Source organism: Zonotrichia albicollis, chromosome 14 (genome assembly GCF_047830755.1).
Source record: "Zonotrichia albicollis isolate bZonAlb1 chromosome 14, bZonAlb1.hap1, whole genome shotgun sequence".
In the NCBI taxonomy this organism is placed as follows: Eukaryota; Metazoa; Chordata; class Aves; order Passeriformes; family Passerellidae; genus Zonotrichia; species Zonotrichia albicollis.
In genome coordinates, this window is record NC_133832.1 from 4,105,552 (window position 1) to 4,123,474 (window position 17,923).

A 17,923-nucleotide genomic window follows, 5' to 3' on the forward strand; every position below is an offset into this window, starting at 1 on the left:
AAGAGACAGGAATAAGCCCTAAGAAGGTCAGTGCTGCACACACAATCAGACATGGACCACTTGCTGACAGATGTCCGTCCAGCCTGTCCCCCAGCAGTGACAGCGACCTGGCCAGCTCCCCCAGTTCCCACACTGGGCAGGACACTGTGGTGTCCTCTTGGCCAGCCCAGGCTGGCTGTCCTGGCTCCCTGTGCCCTGCCCACTGCACAGCCTTGGCTTGGGGTGAGCCCTGCTCAGCCACACTGGGCTGTGAGCATCCCCATCCTCACACTGACCCCAGCCCAGGGCCTGCACCACATCCTGGGGGAGAATTCACCCTGCCCCCAGCCCAGAGCGGTGTGGGTGTGAATGGGTGTGTGTGAGTGTAGGGTGTGTGTGTGTGGCTGCTGTGCCCATGTGAAGGTGTGAATGGAGTGGCTGAATGTGTGATGTGCAGCTGTGCCCACGCTTGAATGGGGTGTGCATTAGGGGGCTGTGTGTGTGTATGTGGGTCTTGGGGTGTGTGTAGTGTGTGTGTGCCGGTGTGCAGGTGTGTGTGTCTGCGGAGTGTGTGTGTGTGTGTGTCGGGGTGTGGGGTGTGTCTGTGTGGGGTGCGTGTCACTGGATGTAGGGTGTGTGTATGTGTGTAGTGCGTGTGTTGGTGTGCGGGGTGTGTCTGTGTGTGGGGTGTGTGTGTTGGTGTGTAGGGTGTGTGTCACTGCGTGTAGGGTGCGGGGTGTGTGTCTCTGTGTCTCTGGGTGTGCGTGTTGCTGTGTAGAGTGTGCGGGGTGTGTGTCGCTGTGTGCGGGGTGTGTGTGTCTGTGGGGTGTGTGTGTCGCTGTGTGCGTGTGCGGGGCGGGTGTCTCCCGGCGAGGGGCGGCGTGTGCCCGTGAGCGGGTGCGGGGGGCGCGGCGTGTGCCCGGCCGCTGGGCTCGGCTCGGCTCGGCTCGGCTGCGCTCGGCTCGCCCGGGGCCCGGTGCCGCCGAGGGACGGGCGGAGGCGGCGGGGGCAGCGCGGGGAGCTCCCGGCGGGGTTTCGGGAGGCGGCTCGCAGCGCTGCCCGCCGGGCTCGGAGCGATGCGGCGGCCGCCCTGCCCTGCCCGCCGGCGGCGCGGAGCCGCGGGGCCGCGGGCGGCGGCGTAGGGAGCGGGGCACGGGCAGCGGAATGGGGGCGCCCGGCGGAGCGCGGAGCAGCCCCGGGCCCGCGGGCACCCCGGCGGGAACCGCCTGACGGAGCGGCGCGGAGGTGAGCGGGGACGGGGCAGCACCGGGCACAACCGGGCCGAGAGCTCCGCGGGCCGTCTCGGAACTTGGAGCCCCGAGCCCCCGAGTGCCGGGCGCGGGGGGTCGGGGTCGCTCCGTGCCCGCATCCCCTGGAGCCACCGGCACCGCCTGCCCTGGCGAGGAGCGCTGCTCCCGCTGAACTTACCGGCGGCGGGGCCGGGAGGGATACAGGACCGGGAGGGATGCGGGACCAAGAGGGATGCGGGACCGAAAGGGATTCGGGATCCAGAGGGATGCGGGACTGGGAGGGATGCACGACCTAGAGGGATGCACGACCAAGTGGGATGCAGGACCCAGAGGGATGCGGGACTGGAAGGGATGCGCGACCCAGAGGGATGCACGACCAAGTGGGATGCGGGACCCAGAGGGATGTGGGACCGGGAGGGATGCGAAGCCGGGGGAATGCGGGACTGGACGGGATGCGTGGCCTCGCTCCCCCACGGGAGTTGCCGGCAGCACCGGGACTCGCATCCCGAAGGACGGTGCTGGATTTTGTCTGCCCTTGCCCTAAACGACATCCCGCACCGAGCACCTGCACCCTCGCAGAGCGGGTTAAATGCCGGTTTCAATTGTTATTCTTTCGGGCAGCCCTTGACCTGGCTGTGAGTCATCTGGGTGACCCACGTGCCCTCAGCATGGGAAAGGTGACAGTGATACCGGAGGGGTGTTCGCTGCTGTGATGCTTGCAGAAGAAAAATGCTTTTTTTATCGACCCCTCTTTGAACTGCCAGGCATCTCGCAGTTCATAGTGTATCAAATTCTGCAGGGGAAAAAAAAGGAAAAAAGAAAAAAGGGCTGATTTTCAAGACTCTTCATAAGTTCATTTGTTTACTATGGAGCAGTGACTTCAGTGGTCTCTTTGGTATAAAAACATTCTGCTTGTGTGATATTTTTGGTGGCATTGACAACAGATTTGTTAGTCATGGTTATGAATATGGTAATGTGCGAGTCTCCCATTAAATTCTCCATGCTCTAAGGTAACATGGTTGAACAGTCACCTACCAAGTCTTGCGTTCCCGAGCAGCATCACTTTAAATTCACAGCCTGTTTGACCACTTCTTCTTAACTTTTCCACCGCATTGTAAAAAATATTTGGTCCTCCTGCGGGTCAGATGTGAACCCTAAGTTTTTGTGCATCTCCGTGCAGGCGAGCTTATGTAATGCAGTGCCCTGTGCGGAATGCAGGAGGGGATCAAGGAGCACAGAATCTCCCGGGTGTGAAGGGACCCGCCGGGATCGAAGCTGGGAGGAAGGATTTTTGGGAACAGCATTGTCTTTGTGGTCACCGTGCCTCTGTGTGTGTGTGCCTGTCCCCACGGAAAGCTGAGCAGGGTTTTTCTGTTCTGAGGACGTTCTCCCCGATCCTGGGCAAAGCTTCTTCAGTGTTGATTGCCTTCTCCTTAATGATGTCGGGTGTCACTGCTTCCCAGGGCTCCGTGGAGCTGCTCAGAAGCCCTTGAGAACACTTTTCAGCCAGGCAGGTACTGTGTAAATGCAAATTACTGTATTGCTGCTTTAAAAATGCTTTTCAGAAGTTAAGGCGGTATCTTTAGGCAGCTCATTGGAACTTGTAGCCAAATGCCTGCTCAGGGAGCTCAAAGCAGACTAAAGGAACTGGCATTTTGACTAGTACTCCCTCCTAAAGAAATCTAGCGTGGTTTCTGGAGAAAAGGCAGAAAAGCACCCCTATTTGGGTGTTATCAGATGTGTCACTCTTTGTTCTGGCCATGAGTATTCGCTCCCAGTTTCCCTGCATGTAACTTGGCAGTAATTATCCGCTGAAGAAACGCTTCAGCCCCAGACCCTTGGGTGGATGGAGACATGAAGGTGCTTCCCCTGACCACGGCACCCTGGCCCTCTGTGAGCCCCCTGCTCTCTGTGCTGGGGCTCTGCTCCTCCTCTGCTTGTACTTTTATTCTCAGGTACAGCGGGGATCAATACACTGTCAGCTAGGTGCAAGACTTCCCAGGCAAGAACTGTACCTCAGATACTGCCACAGAGCACATTTCTAGAACTAAAAGTAAAGAAAAAGGTCGAGGTGCTGGTTTTTGGTTTAGTTGTTTTTTTATTCTTGTAAAGTGGTGAAGAGAAACTAGATGGAAAAGGACTTGAGCTTGAGAGTAACCTCTGATCAGGTTATATATCTTGCAAGTGCATAGAACATTAATAGAATTCCTTATTTTTATTACTGAGGCTTCTGAGAGAATGATTTCTGTTTTATTGTGCATTGCTTTCACTGTAGTATTGAAATCTCATTGGTTTTGTAATGTGTTTTTTTAAAAGGTGTTGTTACTTTTCATAACCCCTTTCTGCTTTGGTAGAATCTCTGAATAGCTTCTAGGATTGCGTTAAAGGTAATGCAAGGCTCAAAATTCTTTGATCAGCTTCCTTTCTGCAAAGATTTATTTCAGGCAACCTTAAAAAAATCCTTTAGAATGTCAATTCTGAGGTCTTTTCATGTTGTGGATTTAATAGACAAGGTACTGTCAGCTGAGCTATGAGTCTTGCTAAGAATATGATTACGTTGTTTTTTGAGAGATGTAGTTCTTGAAAGCATACCTTGGAGAAGAAAATTCACAATAGCTATGTGCAAATAATTTTTTTTCCTACAACAGATGGAAGAGCAGTCAAGGGTGGCTAAAATTAGTTTGAAACAGAATAGATTATTCCTACAAGTACAGTAGTATAATTTGTACAAAATGAGCCAAATCCTACTAATTGTTACACTGTAACTGGTGTAAATATAGAGTAATTTATTTGCCTGGATTTTCTCCTTCTTTAAGAAGAAATGCAGAACACAGGGGATTGTGAGGCTGTTGGATTTTGACATGCTTGCAAAAGTCAGTTTTTCCTGAAACCCAGTGGCAGAATATGGCCCCCCACTCTCATCTTGACAACAGCATAATATTCACTCCCTGAGACTCCAGTTCCAAATTTGCTGTAATGTGATTGTGGGTAGAGGGTTGCTGAATGACTCAGATGAATGTAGCTCAGAGTAAACAAACATGTAAATCATTTCTGGCTAGAGACAGAGAAAGGAAAACATGAGAAGAAAAAAGCCAACCTGCAGGATGAGACATTTATAAAGTCATATTTAGCAGGGATCACCAAGTTCAGCACAGGGTGCAACCATCAGAAAACCTGAGGTCTGGAGTTGCCTCGGTGCTTTATCTCTGGAAATGAGAGGCACCTGTGTGGAGTGAGTGCCTAAATGCAGGTTTTGCACAGAGCAGAGTTCTGCAGTTGCTTGGCCTGACAGCCTGGTACAAAGGTGGGCAGGTTCCTCTCAGCACCTGCATCTGGCACTTTTCAGAGGCTGAGAGCTGGGAACCCGCTGTGCTGCCTGTCCCAGAGAGACAGGGTGCTGCCAGGGATGGCTGCTCATCCCTACCATGTCCGGTTTGGGGGAAAAAAGTGTGCTATACAAGCTAGCAAATGATTCCTGAAAGTTTCTGAGCAGGAAATCCTGGTGAGCCGTGTGGAATTGGTGTGAATAACTGCAGACCCAGTGTGTGGTTCAGATTAAGAAGTACCAGAGCAGGTCAGTGGCTTTTAAACAAGTGTGGGTTTCTTAGCTAGACAAACACTAAATCAGAGCAAGGCCAAGGCTGCTCTCAGTTGATTTTCCTGCCAAGGGAGATGGCCAGTAAGCACAAATCACTGCACCAGAGCATCCTGCCAGCCAGCTCCTCTTGGATGGCCAGGCCCAGTGCAGCTCGGGCTCAAGGGAGGACGGAGCTGTCCCTGGGAGAGGGAGCTGCCGTGGCTGCAAGGCTGGGGCAGGGCTGTTGTTCCTTTCAGCTCTCTGAGCCATTCCGCTTCAGTGTGTTTTCAGGCTAAGTTAGGTTAAGTTCCCTCTTGGGGAAGCCAGAAATGTGTTGGCATCCAGAGTTGAAATGAGGAGAGCTGGGGCTGGTCCCCTCCTGCTGCTGCATGAGGATCAGCTCCCTGGAGCTCTGCCTCCCTGCTGGATAACCTGCCTCATGTTCTGGCTGCTTTTATCATCATGGTAGAGAGGCTGCTGCCTTGTTGTGTGCAGCTCTTCCACATAAAAGTTGTGCTCTTCTTCCTGAGGTTTGCTGCCTTGCAGAGCAGTGAGTGAAGTGTGGCATGGCATCCTTGCAGTGCTCTCTGTGAGGTGGTGGCTGGGAAGAGGAGGAATTAGAGACACAAGGAGTATTTCTCTCTGCCTATGAGTACCAGGTAGACTTGGGTCCTCATGTTCTCCTCCATTTTTTATGTTCTTTAGAGCACATTTTATGTGGTGTTGGTCACAGTGGCCATGATAGGGGACCTGACCTAGGCAGCAGGATGGTTTGTGCTGATGGGAATGATGGGTGTTCCTGTTAGCTCATTAGACACATATTATTATTTATTCTCAGCTCAGTCTCTGGATTCAAGCCAGGAAGTTGCTTTGTCCTTATTCCCTTCTCCCTTCTCTCCCTCTCTCTCCCTCTTCACGTGCACTGAACATGTTCCAGTGAGAACTGAAGCAATTTCCTGGCCCCTCTCACGTGTCCTGCATCCCTTTTTTCATCCTTAGAGAGCAATCTGATTCCCTCTTTGGGAAAGACTGGCTTAAGCACCTGAATAGAGTCAGATAGGTTCCCTATCATGTCTGCTAATTAAATTGTAATGCTCATTACCACAGGATGCTGTGGAGGCCAAAAGCACAGGCAGGTTGAAAAACACGAGGTGAGTTCACAATGCATAGAGAGAGGACAGAAGGAGGAAGGTCTGGGTGTAACCTCTGGCTCCCTGGAATTTCCAGATGCAGGGACAGCTCAGAAGGGCACCCAGACTGCTGCCCATCCCCAGGGATGGCATCCTGGGATAGAAGGAGCATGGATTTAATCCATTCCTGTGTTCTCCCAGCTCTGACATGCACAGCTTGCTAAAACAGCAGTTTCTGCTCAGGGAAGGATAGAGCCTATGGAATAGTGTTTATTGGGCATTTTGGCTCCAGAATGATAACCAGGGTAGAGATTTCAGCATGCTCTCACAGGTATTAATGGATTAACATAGGAAGCTGCAAGAATTTCATTGTGTGAAGCCTTACTGACAAAAGCAGTGAGAGGATGAAGCCATTTGGGGCTCAGGGCTCTTGCTGGGACCACAAGATGAAATAATTCCTGTCTCTCATTCGCTCTTTGTGTCCTGTTCATTCTGGTTTGTGCTGCATTACGAAATGGAGGTGCTGATCTCTTACTTAGCCTGGAGCTGCAGTTAATGGAAATCTCTGTATTTTGTGTATGGGGTATTTGAAAATTTCCAGGAGGAAAGACCTCCAGGTTTTTAAAATTGTCCTAACACCCTAAAGCTGTTCATAACAGGAGCAAGGGGGACAAGGATTGCTAGGATGGCAGTGCCTTGTCACCCCCTTCTCCTGTGAGGTCGAGGGATGTGGTCAGTGAAGGGACAGGGGGCTCTGAGGGGGTCCCTGGGGAGCTGCTGGGGAGGCTGATTCAGAGAAGCATCTGCTGCAAGACAGGGATTTTCTAACTGAAAAGAAAAGGTTATGTGGACAAAGGAAGTAAGATGTGATCTATGGAAGAGGGCAGGAGAGCACAGAGAATGTTTGAACCAAAAGATGCAAAGTCCCTGCAGGGGCTATAGTGAAAAGCCTTTTCCCAGATCTTTCTGTCCTGTGTAACACCATCAGGGGATCCTCATCTGGGAAGAGCAGACTGAGCCTCTGAAGGATCTTAAAAGTTTGCTTCTGCTGCAGTATCTCATTTATTCAGCAAGAAAATGAAGATGAACTTTCCTCTCGGGGGAGTCCATGATGAACTTTCCTCTTGGGGGAGTCCATGAGGGCCATACTGGAGTTGGCTGGGCCCAGTGGCTCCAGAGGGGCTGCAGAAGGGACCAGGGCTGCCCAGACACAGCCCTGTGCTCCAGCAGCCTCCTGCTTCCTCGGCAGGGAGAGCAGCAGCTCCTCTGAGGTCCCGCTTCAGCTTGGATGCACAGGAGGAAAGAGATGCCACGTCCCTGTTCCAGATAGACCCCGAGTCCCTCCTCTGTGCCATGGATTTAAGGGGCACAAGCTGAGCCCAGACCAGGGCAGGGAGATGCTCTGTAGCTGGGAAAAGGGCTCCAGGCTTCTCAGATTTAAGGTCTAAACCAAGGTCTGAACTTCTGCCTTAAATTGCACATCTTTGTTTAAGCGCGAGCTCCGCGTTTCTGGGCTGTTAGGGCAAATGTTCTGACATTTGTGTCTTTCTGTGGATCTTGAGCTGATGCCAGGTTTGGAGTGGTGCCCTCCCAGCTCTCCTGACTTCTCCCCCAGCTGCAGGGTGCCCAGGAGCTCAGCGCTGGATCAGCCTGGGAGCTGGCAGGGGTTTGTTGTGGTCCTGCCCAGCCGCGCCTGCGCAGCCGGAGCAGCTCCGCTCGCACATTATCTCCTGCAGCTTTCCCTGCACCCTGTCTGTAACCTAATCAAACAGGCTGAGCAGCTGGTGAGTGGGAGCCTTGCCTGTCAAAGACAGGAGTAGGAATATCAGCAGTCAACAAGCCATCACTTCAGCTACTGGCACAAAATGGAATGGGGAAGGGTAGGCACCCCTCCCAAAATAAACCCATTGCTGTCCACAGGAGCCACATGAACCCCGGGCTGACTGACTGAAATAGTTTGGGAAAAGACAGGATGAAGAGTGGCTTGGCTGAAAAGAAATGCAGGATGCTGTATTTGGATGAAAGGGAGGTGTTTTACATGCAAGGGTCTCTGGATGATCTCCAGTCAAAAATAGTTCATCTGCACTGGCCATACACCTGTGGGGTGGGTTAGGGAACACAAAGATGAGCAGATCTTTTGGGTTGTCCTCTGATTTTGACAAAGATTTGAATGTACTCATGAATGGAGCAGAACTTAAAATAGGTGGTTTTGTCCTACAAAAATCTTACAGATTCCTGGTATGTTGCTCCAGTCTTCGGCATAACAGCCAGCAAGCTCCCAAAGTTTTAAATTATTTATGCAAAGAGGAGCATCCAGAGAATCCAAGAGCCTGGTAGTTAAATCTCTCAGTAGAGAGCTGGCTAAAGACAAGGAAAGGCTGTAATTCAGGCCACCAACACTGGTCTTTCTTTAGGGAATAAAGATCAGATTTGTCAGAGTTATTAGCTCTGCCTGATCCCTGCTCAGGGACATTCCCAGTCCAAGGCTGAGTTAAATTCTCAGAATTGCCAGTTCTTGCCAGGCTGAAGGGAACTGTGGCTCTAGTTAGTTCTGAAGAACTGGCTCTTCTCTCTCACCAGTCCTGGAGCTGGCTATGGGTTGAATTGTTGGTGAAAACCGAAGGGCCCTTCTGTGAGCATGGGAGCAGCAATGGGAAATGAAAAAATTCCCACTGACTTGAGCAAGATTTAGATCTGGGCATGAAGAATAATGTTTTATTTCAGAAGTTCTCACTGTCCTCTGAAGGGTTTGTTTTCATTCTTTCTGAGGGCACACTGTGTGATAGCACCAAAATTCTGGGTGAAGCATTTGGGGTGTAATGAAAGAGTGATGCTGCTGCCGTGACCTTCCTGCACATTTTGGGATTAATCTTTCTCTTCTGCAAAAACCAGCTGCAAACAAGGCTTCCCCTCCTGTGTCACTAAGCTGTGCAGAGCAGGCCAGTTCAGGACTGTTGTGTGGGTTTGCTTTTTTAGCATCAGAGCTGTTTTTTGCTGCTTCTGCGTACAGACCAGAGGTGTGTGTGGAGCAGGGACATGTGCCTTGTGCCAGTGACCTCTTCAGGAGCATCCTTCTGTCCCTCCCAGAATGGGGGCTGGCTCAGCCCAGGAGTTTGGGCAGATCATCAGGCTCAGCCCTCTGGAAGCACAGAGTTACAGATGGGGTAAAAGCTGTGTGTTGTTTTGTGACAGGCTGAGGTGAAGGGAGCTGAGGAGCTGCTGAGAGCACAGAGGAGTGATCCCTGCAGTCCTGCTGCAGAGCCCCTCTCAGAGTCCTTTAATCTGGTTATTCTGCTTGGCTGAAGTCCTTTAACTGCCAAACTTGGAGCACTGGAGCTGTGAGAGGATGCTGTGCCTGATTGTTCCAACATTTAAACCAGGATATAACCACAAACACCTGTCCAATCTCTGCTGTCAGGTTATTCACAGCAACAACACTGTTACACAGGTTTTTTTTCCTTTGCTAATGGCCATTTCAGACCCTGATCCAGTTTCTACAAATGGCCCTGGTGTTCCTGGATGTGTGGCCAAACGTGTTTTTGCCAGCTCATAGGTTGGACTCTCATTTTCAGTGATGTTTGTAGGCGATTTTGGGCAGCCACAGGATGTGGTTCTGTTTGATCCAGACACTGATGCTTGAGCCTGAGAGCCTTTTCAAATGCCCTCTGGTCACACTGGCAAGGTGAGAGCTGTCACACACACTAAGGGTGGGTTTTCCTCCCTTTCCAAGGGATCACCAGGCTCGAGTGGGAGCAGCTGGGGATGCAGGGAGAGCATCCACACAGCACTGAGTCCTGGCCCACAGCACGTTCCTGTGCTTAAATACTGAAGCATTGTGAAGAGAATGCAGAGTTGAAAAAAAAGAAATAAAATTAGGCTTTCAGTTCTTGTTCACCTCTGGAAAATCTGGAGTATGTTAATGGCATTATTACTGTGCCCATACTGCAGCTTAAATCGGCTTTATGGATTGAGCCTCTTAGCGTGGAGTTAGGATAGATTAGCAGCATTTCCACCCATTTTACAGGCAAGGAGAGAGAAACACAGCAGCAAGATTGAGAAGCCCAAGCGAGGTTTCTTCCTTCCTTGAGGCTGTGCCACACAAAGCTGTCACTGAGTTCAGTTTATTAGCTCAGAAGTAAATGAGCAGTGTGCTGCTGAAAATGTGGATACATGAGGGGCACCATCCTGCTGTGTGGATTTTGTGATGGATGGATTCTCATTTTATTCATCTTTTATCATCTCAGCGCACAGAACATGCCTTTGTGAGTACTAAATGGGGAATCAAGTCATAAAGAACTGAGACTTCAGATGTGAAAAGTGAAGAGTATGGGCAGTTCTTCAGTGGCAGTGAAGTCTCTTATAGGGAAGATCATTTATAAGTATAATGGGTAACTGATGCTGCTCAGAAGTACTGGTTTGTTTCCAAATTAACAAACACATAAGGAGACCTGCTCGTGCCTCATTTAAATTCTTTCTTTATCTTGGTTTGGAACCAGAGGCCCAATCTAATACTTTTCATCCAGCACTCTTGTTTAATCCATGTGGATCAATTATCATTATCAAGAGCTGCTTCTGAAGAGAACGTCCTGCACCTGAAAAATGAACTCTGGAATCAGCCTGCTCTGACTGCAGGGTTTTCCTATCCCACATGGATCTCCTCAGTGCAGTGGAAATGCTGGAGGCACAAGGGGTGTTTGAATACCAGGATTTTTAGTTGGAGCGTCTCCATTTTTGTAGATGTTTAGAGCATGACTGCACTTTGCATGAGTGCTTGAATCCCTGAGAACTGATGGATGCTGCAAAGTGATGGGCTGTTCCTGCTGGAAACCCAGTCATCTGCTGGCATTGGAGCAGCCAGGGAGTGTTTGTAGCACTGCTGACAGTGCCTTTCATGAGACCTTATGGGGCAGAAAAGCACAGCTTTAGTTCAGAGGAAATATTAAAACCCAGCAGTGTGGGACTGTGGCAAGAGTGAATCCTGTTTGTGTTTGTTACAGCCCAGGAATGGTCCATGACCTGAGCATCTTCACCCTCCAGGGTAATGTCAGAACAGTCTTTGCAGACCCCCTCCATGTTTCCTGCTAGCCCACACCCTATTTCTGCACAAGGCACCAGGAGATGGTTCTGTTTTGGTCCATATTTCTGCTTTATTGGGTTCTAAACTCTCCCTAAGGCAGCACACACCCAAGCCCAGCACAGCACTGGTGATGTATGGATAGAGACATTCTCCTCATTGTTCTCTTTCCCTATTTTGTGGGTGCTGAGGAGGGCAGATAGAGCCCAAAAATGAGAGTGACAATAGATTTACCTCAAAGCTTAGCAGGCTTTGGGGCTGAGCAGTGGAGAAGTTCAGTGGCAGCATGTGACAGACCACACTGGTGGGACATGAAATGGGCAGCAGTGCACAGAGATGCTTTGATGTGCTCCCAAAGCTTTGCAGCACCTTCCCTGCTGAGCTGGAGGAGAGTTTTAGTTTGGAAACTCTAGTCGATGGCATCACAAGTGCAAAGAAGCAGGAAGGAGCCCAGGATAGTGACTTTTCAGTTTTAGCTGTGCAATTAGGAGTTATGTCACTGGAGCCTGCAAGACAAGTGGGTCTGCATAGGCAGAGTGAAATTCAGAGTGCACAAAATGCATTTGAAACAATTTGGCTCTGCTCTGGCTGAAGCAAAAGGAAGGAAGAGCATAGCTAATTAATAACTAACACTAAGAAAGAAAATAGGCAAGGAAGTTAAAAGTCTGGATTGGTCTAAGTGCCTTTGTGCTCCAAGATGACATATAAATATATACAGATTTAATTAGGAGAGGGTTATTTGAAATCTCAAAGCCAACTATCAGCCTCTCACTCTCTCACAATATTTTGTTACAGCCTACTATAAAAAAGGCAGTTAATTAAAACAGATTTATTCATCCAATCATGCAGGTGTTACAATGAGACAGTGTTTCCAGAACCTGGGTATTTTTGTTCAATTTAATGGAAAGTAATAATATCATGTAGGAGGTGTCTCTAAGAGGCAATATTCATCCCTCCTGCCTTCGGTGTGTTCAGTGCCTCTGCCCTGAGCCCAGCAGGCTGCAAACACTCCCTGAGATGCTGTCCTGACTCCAGGTGTGAGCAGGGAGCATTTCCCTGTGCTCGTGTCACTTGCAGTTGCTGATGTTGCTTGCTCAGGCTGTGCCCTGAGGATTTGCAGCTGATGCTAATGCAATCCATGAAGTGGAGTCACCTTGAGTTTGCATTTATCAGCTTCTGCAAGTGCAGACCTGCTGCTGCACTGCAACAGAGGTGTCCCTGCTGCTGTGAGCCAGCCGGGACAGACCTGGGATCTGCAGGGCTCCTGCTTGGTGCTGTGGCCAGCCCTGCACAAACCAGGGTGGGCAATGGGGTGTCTGTCTGTGTGTCTGTGTGTCTGCTGAAGTGGTGTGATGGTTCCAGTTGTGGAGTTCTCTGGGTCTGGATTGAAGGCACTTGAGAGGGTAATTCATGTTGGGACTCGTGTTTATTATTTCTGATCAGTAAAACTGATGGTCTCACAACCATGAGTTTGGCAGCTTTTCATTAGAAGGCACAAAATGGCCAACAATCTCTTGTTACAAGGTCTTTTAAGACTAAACTCTCCAATTAAGAGCTGACACCTGGATTATTTTCTCTTTTAACCCAATAACTGATCCCAAAGAGCTGCAATGGGACTTTTCTGCCCAATTACCAAATCCCACTGAAACCCATGGAGAAGGAGGAAGAAGCAGCATGAAGAAGAAACCCAGGATGACACTCTGTGCCCTCCATCTTGCTGCCATCCACAATATAGTAAAAATCCCAAAAGCTCAATTTCTCACCAGTTGATGCACCTACACTGCTCTCTATAATCTATTTCACACTTTTGTGGATTCCAGTCTATCTTGAAGTCTGGGAAACTTTCTCCATGGATGAGGGTCAAAGTCAGTGCTGCCCTGGGGGTCAGAGCACCCCAGAGCAGACACGGAAATATTCCCAGTGCCTTGGGTTTGCACAAAGTGTTGTCACCTTTGCCAGGCTTTAAGGAGCTCATTCTTGAGTCATGCTGAACCCTTTGAGGCAGTTTCCCCCTCGCTCTTGTAGCAGCATTGGTGTGTGTTTGTGAGCAGATCAGACTGTGAGATCTTTGGCACAAGGGCAACTGTCACTGTGATATTTTCTGAAAAATCCCTTCACCAGGATTTCTTCTCCTGGGAAGCTGAGAAGCCTCAGAGAAAAATGTAAATAATAATTATCTGATTCTCTTCTCCTGTGTTTGCTGCTTTGGAATATGGTCTGGACATTGTTTACCAACTGGTCATTGTTTGATTGGTTTCATGTGAATTGTTTTTACTTAATGACCAATCACCATCAGCTGTGCCAGACTCTGAGGAGTCAGTCATGAGTTTTTATTATCATTCTTGTTCTGTTTGTATTCTTCTTTTTCTTTAGTAAAGTTTTAGTACAGCAGAATAGAATAGAATAGAATAGAATAGAATAGAATAGAATAGAATAGAATAGAATAGAATAGAATAGAATAGAATAGAGTAATAAATCAACCTTCTGAGAACATGGAGTCAGATTCTCATCTCTCCCCTCATCCTGGGGCCCCTCACAAACTCACCAGGCAGCATCCCTGGAGCTGTTGCTGCCCTTTGTTTCCTTCTGTAGAAAGTCGAAGTCCAGAAAGAAATTTGGGAAACATACAGGTAGCACTTGATTTTTTTTCCCACCTGAAATGTCAGCCAAGTGACATTTGTTGTCAGACACAGTGTGACAGCCTGGACCATCCTGCTAAGGGTTTGCAAGGAGCCTCAGGAGCTCTCCTGAAATACAGGGAATTCTTGGAGGAGTCCAGCTCCTTTCACCCAGGCCCCTCATCCTGTAGCTCTCCTGGAAGGTGATCCACGGTTTTTGGCTTCAGAGACCATCTCACAAGTGTGACACTGTTTGCTTCACCTGACCCAGCAATTTACAGTGTGCTTGAGTGCTACTGTCATTAAAAGTACCACAGAAAACTCAAAGTCTGAATAAAGGGAAACTAATAATCCTCATATTAAAAAAAAATCCCACCAAACCCAGTTTTGAGGTGCAGAATATACCCTTAGGCAAAAGATTTTACTAAGGAAAATAAATCATCCATGACTGAGCGAGGGTGGACTGCTCCGAGACACCCCAGGGATGAAGTAAAATCGAGAGTACCAGCAGGAAAAATAAAGATTTGAGGTAGAGAAGAATCTGCAACTTGGAATCCCTCCAGATTGCACGTTGTAAATAAATAGCTCTTGGAGCTTCAAGGCCTGGCCTTGGGGATGGGACAAGGACTGCAGTGCCATCAACCCATAGCAGGAGACAGGCAGGGCTGAGGGGCAAATTCAGCAGGGACTGGTGCAGGGGGGATGCACTGCAGCTGCCAGGGTCAGCTGGGTCAGCAGCAAGCAGCACCTTTAATCATTTTAATGTAAAGCTTGGAGCAAAAGCGGGGCAGAGGGAAGAGCTGTAGCCACCATGATCATATGGGCAGGGCCCCTATGGCTTCTGGCCCTCCTCGTCTTCATTGTGGAAATGCAGGGGAAACCAGTAGGGAAAAAAAGCAAATTTGTCCATTCAAGTAACAGTTTACTAACAAACACAAAATGCTTAGATTTGTCCATAGGTGTGTGGAATCTTTCTTTTTTGCCAAGGTTGGGATTAAATGCACAAGACATTTTTTTGGTTGGGACTCAGAGGTTTGTTAGTTCTTATCTCTGTCACAGTCTCACAAACTCTGAGTTCTACAGAGTTTGCTGCTCTAACAAACTGAAAATGGAGCCCCGTCTCTCTCTCTACAAGGCCTTTTAAGGATAAACTGTCCAATTAAAAAATGACACCTAAATTATTTTACTTTTAACCCAATAACCAACTATCCCTGCCCTGCAATGTGGAGTTTTTTATCCAATTACACAAAACCACCCAAACCCATGGAGAAGAAAGTGAAGAAGGAGCAGCCTCTGCCCTAAAACCTCCATACTGCTTTATGTATATTACTGCATTCTAAGCCCTTAAACTCTAAGTTTTCCACCATAGAATATTACACACTTCTATTCAAACTCCACACCCACAATCCCAGTTCTATAATTCCATTTTGGAAGCTTCTCCACAGCCTCAGGTCAATGCAGTGTTCACTTGGGGGTCAGTGCCTGCCAGCACAGATAGGCTGAAATGCCCAGGAGAGCAGTGTTTGTGCTCCCCAGAGGTGCTTGCAGCTGGTAAAATCCACTCCACCACGTTTTGATCAGAAATCAGGTAGCGTGGACCTGAGCTGCAGTTCTGGGAGTGTTCTGGTTTGAAAACCCAGGTGTCTGCTAAGGAAGGCAGGAGCCTCCCCTGAAATGGAGAATGTAAACCTCCTCCCTCTGAATTATTATAAATTTGAAATTAAGGGGCTCTCAGGCAAAGATACGGGAGTAGGAATAATAGTTCTTTACTAGGAAAATTAAAAATAAAAATGCAATAGTACAAAAAAAAGAAAACAAACCACTGCCAGAGTGAGACCATGCCCTGCCCCCTGTGTGTCAGGGAGGTGTCCCAGCCCCATCCATGGGGGCTCAGCCCTCCTGCAGTGCCAGCTGTGGCTCTGCTGCAGAGGGATCCTGCACAAGGGGGGAGTTTTCCTCTGCAGCTCCAGGGCTGCTGCAGATGGGCCTGGGCTCCCTCTGGCCATGCAGGGCAGCAGAAAGCTGCTCCTCTGGCAATGCAGGGGGCAAAGGCTGCTGTGCTGGGCCAGGCTCAGGTTGGATCCAGGGAGGAATGCTTGGCTCCTCCCCTGGGCGGAGCATCTCCCCATGGGATGCTGGGATTGGATCAGCCCTGCAGGGTCACTCAGTGGCCATGGACAGCAGAGATCTCCTGGAGGGAGGGTTGGCTGGGTGAGAGAGAAAGGAAAAACTGCCCATGGACAGCAGAGAACTGCCCCACCTTTAATAGATGACAATAGAACACACACCCCCAGCTAAATCTTTCAGCCTAAGACATGGAGGAAGGAGTCAGACCTGGGCCAAAGGTAGCTGAAGAAAGCAAACAGAAAATTTGGCCTAATGCATTAATGACAGAATTAAAAAGAGGTCATCACTGGCAGCAAGATCTAGCTAAGAAATCAAAGTGCGTGGTTTCCTGCTGGAGAACACAGGAAAGTTGGTGCTGAATCTGGCTTCCCACTGGAGAGCTGAGCTGGCAAAGGTAATTAATGACCAGGGCATGGAAATCTCAGAGAAACAGGCTGAAGATGCTGAGGAAATTTAGACAGGCTGCAGGTTCTGTAACACTAAGCAAAAATCAGGTCCCTCATGGCACTTCAGAACACAGGACCCAGGGAATATAACCTCAGTGCTTTGAGAAGAATTTGGCCTTAGTTCATCAGAGGAAAAAATTACTTCTGGTTTTGTTTTTTTCATGAATATAGAGGTAACTAGCTACTAAATGCAAACCCATTCCTTTAGTACAGTTACAGGAAGAGACCTGAAAAATTAGGTTTTGAGGAAATTGTGAACCTGAATACTTTTGGTGAATCCAAATTAAGTCTTGTATGTAATTAAGCTAGCAGGGATGCAGGGTAATCTTAAAAGAGTCAAAGAATTAATTTTAGATTTGTGACAGAAGCAAGATCAGACTCAGTGTTTTAATCAATCATGCAGTCTGTCTAGGAACAGCTCAGAATTTGAGGAACGTCCCAATTTTCCCTTGTGATGATGCATGTAACATGTCTTCCATGGATATTATTTCTGCAGTAATTTTTGCTGTTCTTCTATGAAAACTAGATTGTGGGTAATAAAATTTAATGGACAATGTTCAAGAATGCTAACAGCTAATTACATGAACAAGGAAATGTGTAAAACTAACCATGGAGCTTGAAATTATGGAGCTGTGCATGCTCATTATGCCAATGTCCATTGAAAGAGTAAGGGAGAAAATCCCCAGGTCTTCATTCATTATCTCTGCCAGTTGCTTGTTATACAAGCTGGGTTTAGCCCTTTGTATCTGTTTTTTAATCAGACACTTTATCTGCTTTTCTGTAACTGGAAAGAAGAATGCTGACATTGAAGAGGAGAGCTGTGCAGTGAAATTTATTGCAAATAGGAAGAAGCAAAAATTGAATTCTAGGAACAGAACAGGTTCCTGTCACAGCAACCAAGAGCAGGTTGTGCTTGCTTGCAGGCACCAGTGGTGCCACACACCCTAAAACCAGATGAGAGCAGCAATCAGAAGCACAGCTGTGAAAAGCTGCTTGCCCAGAAGGGCAGTGGAGCAATCCCCAGTCCCTGGGATGTGGGATGGATCAAATTCTGCTGCTGAGAGTCCCAGTGAGAGTCCTGATTACTTTTCAGCCCCAGAGAAGCTCTCAGGTGTGACGGTGTTCACAGGGGTTCTTGGATTGGGAGAGAGACCAGGATCTGACTCCATGTTTCAGAAGGCTTGATTTATTATTTTGTGATACATATTACATTAAAACTATACTAAAAGAATAGAAGAAAAGGTTTCATCAGAAGGCTAGCTAAGAATAAAATAACAAAAAATGAGGACAAAGGTTTGTGGGTTGGGCTGTGTGTCTGAGCCTGCTGGGCTGTGATTGTCCATTAATTATAAACATCCAACATGAGCCAATCACAGATGCACCTGTTGCATTCCACAGCAGCAGATACCCATTGTTTACATTTTGTTCCTGAGGCCTCTCAGCTTCTCAGGAGGAAAAATCCTAAGGAAAGGATTTTTCATAAAAGATGTCTGTGACACTCAGGTGCCTTGGGGATGGCACCCACAGATGATTTTGCCACATGTGGTGGGGTTTGCTTCCTGACAGACCCACTCTGGTGGAACACCAGGCCATTCACATCACTGGTGTGAGAAACCAGAGTCAGGGCAGAGCTGGGCACTAATCTCATTTCCTGCACATTAATTCTGCCTGTTCTGCCATGGACCTGATGATCTGTGGGGAGCTGGGCTGGTGTGGTTTGGC

At 48.5% G+C, this 17,923-nt stretch overlaps 1 protein-coding gene across 2 annotated transcripts in view; it reads left to right on the top strand.

The window, feature by feature from the left end:
• Positions 1-383: 383 nt before the first annotated feature.
• The window catches only part of TRPC5 (transient receptor potential cation channel subfamily C member 5), a 110,178-nt gene continuing 92,638 nt past the window's right edge, over positions 384-17,923 (top strand). Inside the window, exons 1-2 of one of the 2 annotated variants that reach the window (XM_074551861.1) lie at positions 384-1,224; positions 2,693-2,743. The gene's annotated coding sequence lies outside the window, so the exon portion shown is untranslated. The remainder of the gene's footprint in view (positions 1,225-2,692; positions 2,744-17,923) is intronic. The other variant, XM_074551860.1, reaches the window with a different exon arrangement.